At 39.0% G+C, this 12,645-nt stretch overlaps 1 protein-coding gene across 2 annotated transcripts in view; it reads right to left on the reverse strand.

Moving 5' to 3' along the window:
* Positions 1 to 2,346, reverse strand: part of TAB3 (TGF-beta activated kinase 1 (MAP3K7) binding protein 3) — a 34,371-nt gene extending 32,025 nt beyond the window's left edge. For both annotated transcript variants that reach the window (XM_072414213.1, XM_072414204.1), the window contains exon 1: positions 2,063 to 2,346. The gene's annotated coding sequence lies outside the window, so the exon portion shown is untranslated. The remainder of the gene's footprint in view (positions 1 to 2,062) is intronic.
* Positions 2,347 to 12,645: the final 10,299 nt, after the last annotated feature.

Below are 12,645 nucleotides of genomic sequence, written 5' to 3' on the forward strand. Positions count from 1 at the left end.
CAGCAAGTGTGCGGTAACAATCTTCAAGTCTCCCAATGTTAGTTTGGAGAGGAGAAATATAATTAGAAATGAGTCAGACTAATAAATCTACATTTGCACAGTTGTGTGAAACTGACCCCAGCATTTAAATGTCTAGAATAAATCATGCAAGAACAGCAAATAACAATAGTCCTTACTGGATTCACCTCGCTCTCTACATACCATTGGGCAAATGCACCAGGCGCTGAAGTGCCCAAAATACCAAGAAGGCACACATTTACATATCCTTAAAATAACAGCAATTCATCAGGGGCTGTCACTTTCACGGCCTGCAGGCCACTTCTCATCTCCCTATGACGACCCTTGTTAAAGGGTCAATGAGCAAAATAAAAAAAAATAAAAAAGTATTTTATTCCTATATTGGAAGCCTAAGATAGCAAATACTAATAGACTAGGTCGACCATTTAGAACTTGTACAAAGCTGCAAATAAAGTCATCAAAACCAAAAAATAAAAATGCCACCAGTCTACTACCACTGTCCAGAAGACATTAGTGATCAGCACTTTCTTTCAATTCCTGTTACCCAGTCACATGCTTCCTGCTGGGCCATATATCACTACAAGATATAATAGACATCAGCCGGAACTACTGCGTGCAATAGGGTTTTGACTGATTAACCCCCAAGGTAGGGGTACAGACTCTTCTTACTGTATGTATTAGTGAGTACTTAGGTAGGGAATACAAAAAACAAAAAGAACAACTTCATTGGGATGGGCACTAAGCATATTCATTTCTGCAATTTAAACAAAAAATGAAATAACCAAGATGTTAACATATGATAAAGCCCAAATTCAGCCAATACTATTTAGTTGTGGGGAGACTTATCCTTAATAAACCACAATGAAACACATTACTTTGGCTCAGGTTTAGGACCCTTTTTTTTAGAATTTTTTTTATTGTAGTTTGACTTTGTTAAGCATTAAAAACCCAAAAGAGTGTCCTTATAATTATTTAAAAAAAAAAAAAAAAAAATCAAAGCCAATATTATAGTCAATTTACTAAAACACGTGGGACACATGTAGTGTTTTTATGTTTTCCATTAGTAGCCACATTTTGCCTTTGAAAAAAAAAAAATATCATAGCTTGAATTTACTATAGATATACTACTTGATCAACCTAGGTACAATATTGGGAATGATGGTTGCTAAACAATGGCAGATTTGGAGGTAATGATGAACAAACTATTGGTAAATATTATAAGTGATTCAGAATCAATCGCAATCTAATTCACCTTGCTGACTGATAGGTAACCCCACAGCCACCCATTATCATAGGACCAACCTTCACATATATGGATCTCTCTGAATGGTAACAGATTTATTGTGGGAAACAGAACCATGTGTCTTCTACAATAGGAGATTTGGGGCCCAGACTGTGGAAGTTTAGTGGAATGGACACTTTAAGAACACAGAACACTTTGTGATCCTGCCATGTACATGCTTGATAGGCACTTCCCTTCATGAGGTGACAATACTTCATCCCTATCTATTGTAATCATGTGAAAACCCATCCTGAGAAATGTTACTGTAGTGAACACATGTAGACAGGAAGAAGCTGCAAAAAAAAACAAAAACATAGTAGATTGGCAGCGCCAAGATTATTATTATTAATAAACAGGATTTAAATAGCACCAACATATTACACAGGGCTGTACAAAAAATAGGGGGAGTAAATGACAGATACAGACAGTGACACAGGAGGAGGAGAGGACCCTGCCCCGAAGAGCTTACAATCTAAGAGGTGTAATAGACGCACCATCCAAGATGCATCTTATTTAAAAATATATTATATATGGTCAATGGTTAGCATGTTATAGGATACATTTTCATTGTATGTGTGCATGTTTCTTTAGTGTTACTTTTCCCTCTTTAAGGCAGACTTGCACAGCTAGGCAGGTGCCTGTGTAATGCTGTGCAGCCTGCACACCCCTCCTGTGTAATGCTGTGCAGTGTATACATGTCACTCAGCAGACTGCCCCCTGTGCTCTGGTCCCCTCCCCCATACCATGGTGCACACACCCTACCTGTACGGATGACAAGCTGCTGGGCTCACTGCTCTGCCATGTCCCTGCCCCACTCTTAGTAAGCCAGGTGACACCGTGCTGCAGGCTGTCACTGCTCCATGTCAGGCCCCCGCACCCCGCTCTGCCTGATTCGCCGGTCAGCACACAGCGGCAGCACACAGGCGTATCCCGGGCCCACTAAACTCCGCGTGACGTCACCAGGCCGGAGCGCCGCACAGTGGGTTCTGGAGATGACAGAAATGGCTGGGATGATGATGTACTGAGCTCTCCAGCACACACTCACTTCCTACATCCGGTCCCGTGGTTTTATCACGTAGTCTGAAGAGAGCTGGCACGGGCGTCTCGCGAGAAGTGACGGGGAGCTTCTGTGGGGCGGTCGGGAGTAGTGTAGGCTGAGGGCAGACTGATAGTGGCGGGAGGAGGCGGTGATACTGGGCCATTAGCCCAATATTAGTCAGTGAGGCCAAGGATCCATGTGAGTGCTCACAGACAATTATATCCTAAACCTGAGGAGAATTGTAGAGAGGAGTCATTGCTGCCTGACACTTCTGTTAGTCACCATTGTCACAGAGGGGAATTCCCTGGACTTTATGAATGGGAGTCCTGCCAATAGAACCGACAAAACTAACATGGCATGAGTTCTAACCTATCCTAAAATAGAATATATACAGGTAGTCCCCTGGTTACATACTAGATAGGGACTGTAGATTTGTTCCTAAGTTGAATTTGTATGTAAGTTGGAGCAGGTACATTATTTTAATAACTACAATTAGGACACATTTTTGTCTCAACATATTAATAGGCAGCATGGTGTCAGTCACTGTATAAAATACTCACTGTGAGCTAATCACAAAGCAAAAAAACTTTATGGAGCCTAAACATTCATTAACTTCTGGAGCAAGCTGTGCTTTGATATGCAAGAGGAGACAACTGCAGAGTTTGTCCTGGTTAAAGAGTTAAAAGAGGCTGCAGAACAGCAGAAGACTTCTGCAAGTCATGTGAACTGCCCCCCTTTCCTCATCAAGCCTCTGTCCTGCACAAGAAGAAGCAGGGAAGCCCCGTTCATATCTAGGAGTCGTCCGTATGTCCAATTGGACTACCTATATATATATATATATATATATATATATATATATATAAAGTTGCAGGTATTTTATATTGCGGAATGGACATTTTCTGTCCCTTTCTGTAATGAGGATCCGCTGCTGACAAATTTTGCGAGTGGAACTATTGTTCTGGTTTATAAATCTTATAAATCTTATTCTTATCCCTGGAAGAGGTGAATGGTACCACATTCATTTAGAAAGAAATAGGCAAGTAGGGCATTAAAGATCGTCAAGGTATACAAGTATTTTCAAAGGAGGAGTAGGGCTTATGGAGCTTTATGCTGTAAAGGTGTTACAAGCTTACCTCTCTCCACAACCTTTTATCTAAATATCTGAACGTCTTGGCTCTTAGTGAAACTGGAGGCCTGCACCCTACACATACCCCATACGTGGCAACAGGGCATGTGATGGTGTTGGTCTCATTCTCTCCCCCAATTGTACTCCTTCCCACCCCACGGTCCCTCATTTTCACAATATGTGAAGGGCATTCGATCCATCTTTTTTGACACCTACCCCTCATTGTAGCTGTTGTTTACCACCCCCTTGGCTCAAATTTAGGACAACTTTGCTTCCTGGCTCCCGCACATTCTTCCCCATGACCTGCCCACTCATTCTTGGTGACTTTAATGTTGCAGTGAATAACCAACCTCCCTTAGCCAAACTGTTGTCTATTACCATCTTCTTTGGATTAACACAAAACATAAACATGCCTATACGCATTGCTGGATACACACTAGATGTTGTCTTTTCCAAACTCTTCAACCTTACCTACCTTGGCAACTCACCCTTTTCCCTTTCTGACCTTCTCACCTTTAGGCTCTTTAATTCTTGCCGTCCTTTGCTACTTCTCAGATAAAGTCAATGGCAGATCGTATTCTCTAAGGACCTTATGTCACTAACCCTGTCACATTAGGAGAGACCGGGCCACTAGGGGGTGCCATGGCTTGCACAAAAGTAGTGTGGGCCCTGAGAGGGGCCAAGGCGCAAAGTCTAAGCGGAAACCATACCTTCTCCAGAGCCTTTAATGGTGAGGATGCTGCAAGGCTGGTTACCATCAGGTTGCAGTCCTTGCACACACCAGGATGGGCAAGAGGATACACGGTACCATATCACTAAGCAGAAGAATTGTCAAGGAGGGCTGGGGTCAAGGCAGGCAGCAAGCAAGAGAGGTCAGGTCACAAACCAGGGGTCAAATACCAGGGATCCAGGAAAAAGACACCAGTGACACAGGAGACACTGGAAGTTTGGAGACACTGGAATTGGCTGGAAACAACAGACTCGGCAATAAGAGGTTAACACAGGAGCTGGACAGAGGAAACACTGAATTAAGCAACAGGTATACAGGAACTAGCTCAGAAGAACTAGGGGCTCGGCACTAGTGGGGACGCCTTGCACGAACGCTGAGTGCTGTGTCTGAGCTGGTTAAATTGGGATGATTAAGATGCTATTTCCTCCTAAACCCTACACTTCCTTCCCCTACAACTACCTTCTCTGCCCACATAGCCACCTACTTTAAAGATAAAATCATCAAACTCAGTATTGGTGTCTCTGCTCACTATGCCACTACAACCACATCTACCCCTGTAAATCATCACTAAGTTCCTTCAGCCCTCTTAGTTTGGATGGGGTCTTCTTTCTTCTGCTATCATCTCCATTCACTACCTGTCCACTTGACCCAATCTTCTTTGATCCACTCCACTCTTCCACCCTGGCTCTTGCACTAACTCAGCTATTCAACCTCTTTCTTCCTACCTTCTTCCTTCTTCTCAGCCTTCAAACACACAATTGTTCTCCCAATCCTGAAGAAACTTTTACTAGACCCCCTCCCTACTTTCCAACTTCCTTCTTCGATATGTTTCGTCTTCAACTTCTTAAACGCCTTGACTATCTGAAAACAAACTTTCTATTTGGCTTTTGAGCTGCCCATTACACTGAAACAGCTCTTACCTAAAGTGGTCAATTACTTCATCAGAGCTCAGTCAAAGAACAACTTTTTTTTCCTCTTAGACCTTTCCGTTGCATTTCACACTGCGGATCACCCTACTTCAGATCCTGAACTCAACTGGTATGAGTAACCAGTGCGCTCTCTTGGTTTGGTTCCTGTTTGCTTGACTGCTTTCCATTTAATAGTAATTCCTATAGTAATAGAAATTCCTACTCTCATCTCTGTTGGTATTCCCGTATATTCTGTATACTGTTCTATTCTCCCTGTACATCTCCTCACTTGGCAAACTCATATCCCCCCGTTGGTTTACAGCACAATCTGTATAAGATAAGGTTTCATGCTGGCTGGATCCATGATAAGGTTAATATTGTAGGCCTGTAATTCTTAGAAATACCTCCCGGGTATGATAAAGTTTGAAACACAAATCATAAAATATAATATAATAAATAAGTATAAAAAAAATATAATAACATAAAATTTAATATAATCATTTAATCAAATCAAAAACTCTGACATCTGTCCAAACAAGGGGGCAATATTATTGGTAAATTAGTAGACACTGCTTATTGGTCTGGTAGATATCCCAGTTATGATAAATTTTGAAACATGGGACTGCACAAAGTCCGACGTCACAATCAGGACAGTAGAACCTTTCTTTCCACTTTCATCTATCTTCGAGCAACAAACCACGCACATCCTTGTAGCTACTGGCTTTTTCTCGGTTAGTGGGCTGTAGTGACCATGAAGTGACGACTAGTTAGGCGTTCTGGGTTGACAACTGCAACAGCAGGAGTTCCAGGTCTATTCACAGCCATTGATGGTGTTTGGTGGTTCACCAAAATACATTCCAAAACTTTCCAAATGAAGTCAGAATGACTCACAGGCTTGTCACTCTTGTTTGAAGAGAATGTATGGTTTCCACATGCACTGCTCAAGAAGATGCCTGAAGATCCTCTTGTACTACTTTTTTTGCTGTTTTCATATTGCTGGGTAGAATGTAATTGCTTGATCAGCTCTGTCGAAACCTCCCATTGTGTTATTGTAGTCTTTCACTACTTGTGGCTTCATGATTTCTTTCCCACCTTTTGTGCGTACCAGTGGAGGCATTATGAACTGTACTCATTAGGCACACATATTTCTTGTCATGCCATCGCAGGGCCATCATTTTGCCAGGCAACAATTTCTCCAGTCTTCAGCTTCTTGTTTCCAAACATTGATGGAATGTTGCGCCGGTTAGCCCTAATGGTTCCATAGACATCTGTTTTGTGTTGCAGAAGAAACTCATAAAGCTCAGGATAAGAAGTATAAAAGTTGAGATGTGATGCAATAGCCCTGATTTAGCAATGGCTCAATGAGTGAGAAAACATAAGATGTTGCCATCCCATAATTGCTGTATTTTAGATTAAATGTTTCTTTTCCAGTGTATAGGACTGAATTCCAAAAGTAGCCTGTTGACAATTCACACAGCATGTAGGATTTTAAAATCGTGCTCCCATTGATGCAATGTATTGCACCCAGCTGAGCATCCCCTTGTAGGCCATTAGACTTTCATCTATGCTGATGTCTCTTTCTGGCACATAGGTCTGTTGAAAATTTTTAGGAATCATTTGAGATACTTCTTTGGGTGCAGGATGAGTAGTTTCATCAATAATATGCCAAGAGGTCGTCACGTTCAGCATTTATTTTCATACCAGGTGCTCCAGTCAGTGGGAATCTTGGGGGCACTACCTGAGTCTTACCAAGGTCAATAGAGCACCAAGTTCGCAAATCTCTAACCTCAAGTTCAAAATTACTGTGTTCGCTTTCACTGATGACAAGTTTCCTGGTGAATCACTATTGCTCGCTTCCACAAGTGATTCTAAATCACTATCGCTGTTTTCTACCTGTTTGAAAACAGCTTTTGCGCCAGAGAGACGCCTTTTGGAAGCCATGGATATGGTCAAGTTTCCAGTCAGAAGTAAAGGACGTGTTTAAGGTCAGAGACATTTTCAAACAAAGTTCAGGGCTGGTAGTGGACAAACAGTAAATCAGGGCACGGGACAAAGCTGTTCGATGCACTAAAAGAAAAACGTTTGGATTAATTATTTGGTTTTATTTTTTATCACTTTATTACTGTGATAAATGTGTTAAAGCAGATAACAATGTAATCTGCTTTTAAATTTCCCGCCGGGCCATGCCTCACTAGCATTCCAACGCTTTACACATCCCATCGATGGAAAGTAAGGTCAGGGAACACAGAAGCTGGCATCGGTGGAGGACACCGCTGGATGGTGAGGAGCAGAAGCCAGTCTAGGTGTTGCTCAGGGTTACCGCTTTTGGTACTTAAAATTAACCCCAGGGGGGTTAAGAAACATTATCTTTGGTAACCATGTCAAAATTGCCCCTTGATTCACAAAAGGTATATGTAAATCCTGATTTTTTCTAACTGTTGAACTTGGCCCTGTCTACCCACACACCACTCCTCCCATGTAGTCAGTGAGGCTACCCATCACGTTAAAACATAAGGAACTTAACCTTTTCCACCTTCCAGTATATCTTGTAAGCCTAGCCACCTTCTCTGTACACTCACAGGTCTGCTTTAGGTTGTTTATTTCAGATTGGGGCTGTCAGCAAAGTAGACATTGTATTCTTATGTAAGGTCTACTTTAATAAAGTATTATCGTCTACCCAGCCATTAGATGCTGCTCTAGTTTGCTTTTTATATCATAAATATGATTACTTTTCAGTTTGTAACAATAAATAGACCCATTTTATTTGTGTATTAGTAAACCCGTTTGTTGACCTAAAACTAATATGGTATACCTTTAAAGAAAGACAGTTACAAGTATATTATACAGTATAAATGATACATAAAGCTGTGGTATATAGGCTTGTGCACACTTGCCAATAACCCCAAGTTTATTCAGTTTGATTAAACATACTGTCAATATGCAGCCAGTTTTTATTAAACCAAATACTTTTGGGCATCATGGTTGGCTCAGTGACTAGTAATCTCACCTTTACAGCACTAGATTCCAAGTTTGAATCTCAGCCAGGATGTATTCTGCAGGGAGTCTACATTTTCTCCCTGTGTTTGTGTGGGTTTCCTCCCACGTACCATTTATTTAAAGAAGTGAATATCTGTTTTCAACCAGTTATAAACTAGGCAACATTTGACAGAAGAGACAGGCTTAAAGTTTGCAAACTTTGGATCATGAATTACAGTAAAGGTTGGACTGCTTAAGAATGCTACCAAAGTACTTTAAAATGAACTGAAAAAACAGCACAGAAGGTTTAAAAAGTCATCATAAGCAATAAATATTCATGTACTTCCAAAGACCTATATATTGTTGACACTTATCTCTTCACTGTCAGGCGTACACTACAATTTTAGAAGGATATTTTTCAGAGCATGTAGACTTCTGGTAATTATGTCCCAGGACTGTATCCTTTTTCTGGTGCAGCTACAAGTACTCTGCATATGAATAGTACTGTACATCTTTAGTGGCTTGTTCTGGACACTGTATGACTCACAGCCTATTGGTAGACAAACTATCACCAACGGTAAACTGAGCTACATCAGATGATCTGTCTGGCTGTACAAGAATATTCACTTTGGTTTATTTTTTACAACAGAAAAACAAAAATAAAATAATACAAAGTTGGAATTATAACAGCGTCATCTCTTCAGTAACTATTACCAGTGATAACAGTGTGATTTTCCAGCCACCTAAAGAGAATTGTAATAAAGGGTCCCCTTGATTTAATCATTACTGCACTCCAGGGTAATATTTCAACATGCTAATTAAATGGTAATGCAACAAAAACGGCCATGTTTTAATCTGTGCCATAACGTTTCTTGCTTAATGTCTATAATAGCAGAAAACATCATTGTATTTACTGTGTTATGCATTCACACAAGCTTTTTTTATGTACAATTACATAAATTAGAAATAAGTGTTATTGCTTTATTTTACATTCCTGAAAGTGATTATTATTTAAATGTAATACAAGACCTGACAATTCACAAGAGTTAGATGACATTACTGTAGGTAACTGATTAGGTTACTGTAACATACATTATGTGTTGTACCAGGTGTACCAGGTGTTTCTGGAGAAATGGGTGTCATTAGCCAGCACATGTATTTCTTGCTGGATGCCCAGAGTTTTGAAGCTACAACCTACATCAATTTAGCTATTGCTGTGCTGCAGTACTTGTGCCACCTTCACTGTGATTACTGCTGGTTTCAGGTACTACAGCAGAACAGAATTGAGGGGAGCTTCCCTATGCTCCCTCTCACATATAAAACTGAGGGAAAGCCTAGCTGAACTGCCCCTCACTGGTGCTGCTGCATTTAAGGTTTTGTGAATACATTCTGATGTGGGAGAAATTTGTGCTGGATGGTGACTTAGCTTATGGGTAAAATTGTACTGGGTGAAATTTGAAGAAAATTTGTCTTGGAGAGGAAAGTGAGTGAAAAGGGATTTTCATTGAGGAGGGTTGGGGCTTTAATTGGGTAGAGGTGAGCAGAGCACTGGAATCTGTCACACACTTCTGACTTATGGACTGTATGGACTATGTTGTTACTCCTGACCCTTGTACTATGTCAACATTTTCCCTGGTATAAATAAACGCACTTTGCAATTTATTCAGTTAAAAACATTGTGGCTTTATGAGTAAGGTTCCTGGTATTCTACACAGCATGCATCAAGTACACTGTACGACAATTGGGCTATGTTCAGAATGGCAGTGGGAACAGTGATTTCGAGTCAGTGATTCAGCCCCGTGGCTGACACCTTTCTAAGGTCATATATAGGACATAAACACATTGTTAGAGTTTAGAGGAGACAATGAATCTTTTTGTTGGTGTTAAGTAAAGTGTTTTAGTAAGTGTTGACTCTAAATACCAACAACTAGTTCCAAGGAAAATGACTAAATGAGAGTTAATAAAAGCTAAATTCATAGCCAAAAACTCTATATTTTTGTATGTAAATGAAAAATATAAATGGATTCCCATTAATGTTTTTATTTCCCCACTGTGATACTAATAATGCCATCTGACAACTCCAGTTTTTTCAGGAAACCACAAAACCCCCTTATTACAAGAACAGAAATGGAAGTTATTTATTGCTAATAATACGTAGCGCTGAAAAAATGTTTTGTTCTAATTAGAGTAAACAAGGCATTCCAGTTGTTGATGTTTTCTATTAAAACACTATATTCACATCCACAAACAATAGTTCAATCAATGGAAATAATAATTTTCATTTGCTAACTACCCACTGAGTTGCTGGAACTCCACAGACTCTTTTGCAAGAACTGCTTAACAGAACTTATAATCAATACCCAATTAAACTATAGAGTTCAGCTAAATGTGTTCTAAGGTGCTAAGAAAACACATTTAATGGGTAGAAAATCAACTTTTTTGTCTTCTAGTCTTCCAAATACATTAATCCAAGATCTAGGAGGTAAAAAGCAATAAAAGAGGGCCTGTTACTAAACATGTAATATGGATCATATTTCGAGTGTTATCAGGCACTGCAATATATTTTATTATGACTAATGACCAAAACAAATGTAGGTACACACAAAATACAGACAAAATAAGATACCCACATGACTAAATAAGATATAATTAACACAATGAGAAACTGATGAAGTGATAAGGTATGCAGGGATACATTCATACCTCTCTGTGAGTATTATCATACAATTTTTATATTTTTACATTGATGCACATTTTATTAAAGTATATTATTTACTTGAAAGTGCAATTATTAAAGCCTAAATGCAAGAAATATCATAGCATAGCATAGCATAGGTTGTGTTAAGGTTTGGGGTATACAGGCATTGTGGTGTCATCCATTCATGAATGCATGGCAATGCATGCATACCGTGTTTTAACACACAAAAAAATACCACCTGCAACATCTGCAAAGCTCCTTTTTTTCTGGTAAAACCTCATTGTGGTACCACCTATATAAGGAAAGCTTGTTTGTTATGTGGCAATGCATACTCTCCATCTGAAAAGTGTAAAATTATGTTGGAAACGTGAACCTTAATGCCCTTCAATGCCCTCATGACAAAACTTTTTTTAAGAAGAGACAAAGAAAATGCAAACAAGAAACAAATACGAAAGCCATGTAAAAAAGCTCTGCAACTGGTGTAGTAAACACACATTAAAAAGAAATACAACACAAGATCATTTGTAATATGGAGTTTATTCTTGGCTTCCAGTTCACAAAAAATAAAAAAACTGATAAAGGATGCACAGGATAACCATATTAATTAAGGGCTTGAAGAATCTCAAGTGCATGGAAAGCCTTACTGAACTTAACGTGTTCATCATTGAGAAGAAATAATAAGGTGAAACATATGAACATTTTATGAATAAATGGTATATATAGGGTATTCAGTGTAACAAGAAGGACTTCTGACTTTGGGGCTGATTTATTAGAGAAAATATACAAGAGGTAAATCACTGTGGTACATTTTCATTGCAGGCTTACATAGACAAAGATAATCACTAAAGCTACCAAAATGTACTTTGATGTTAGATGCATTGAACATCCAAATAATGTGGATTTTGTGCCTTTTGTATTGATAAGGTACCCTAAAGTATGCACATCAACCTAATAAAATCCTGTGACCAGCCTTTTTTTTGTATATCTTTATTAAAAAAAACTTTAAACGTATTAACAACAGAATTTGCAAAACAAATATATCACAATATATAAGAAACAAGATACCCAGGTCTTACAATAAATGTTACCCAATACCTCTCTTTTACAGCACATTTAACACTCTCAATATGCCTTTCAATTTTTTTGGTGTCATACCATGTTATGTGCTTGAACATTTTCATCACCTCTAGACCATTTAGTGAAAAAGTTCCTTGCCCATAGACTTGAATCATTGAATCATTAAAATACCCCCAGCTTAAGGCAGGTAATAGCTATACTTTAATGGAGTAATTGTTAGAAATCAGGGCTGACAGTTTTTTTTAAATATAATACTAAAAAAACTGATTTGTATGTTTCTAAATTTAGCAAAGTACCAAACCAATATTCCATTAATTTCTTCCATCTCTAATGATTATTTAGTGGGGTATTCTTATAAGAGCCTGAGTGTTTTATTTATGGGTCAAGTCTTCCATGGCTGTAGATGGAACCTTAAGTCACTGATTAGGAACCCTGCTGATCTGAATTGCTTGTTAACAACATGTACATAATGAATCGCACAGAGCATTACTTGCTTTTCAACATGTAATGTCATGTACGTTTTTAAGCAGGATAGTCCTCTCTAGATGTTGTTCATGCTGTAATATAGAATGATGCCGAGAAACTGTTATGTGGTATGACACAAAGATATGGGCATCTTGGAAAATGTCTTCCTTTCTAATCTGTCAATCGTATTCTATTAATCACTTGAAAACAAAAGGGAGAAGCAGTTTAGTTTTTAAAGCAACAAACACTTTTAAACAGATTACATTGTTAGGGAGTTAAGACTCCATGTGTCCTTCAATGGGCACCAAAAATAAAAAAGGTTTTAC

Source organism: Pyxicephalus adspersus, chromosome 1 (assembly GCF_032062135.1).
Source record: "Pyxicephalus adspersus chromosome 1, UCB_Pads_2.0, whole genome shotgun sequence".
NCBI lineage: Eukaryota > Metazoa > Chordata > Amphibia > Anura > Pyxicephalidae > Pyxicephalus > Pyxicephalus adspersus.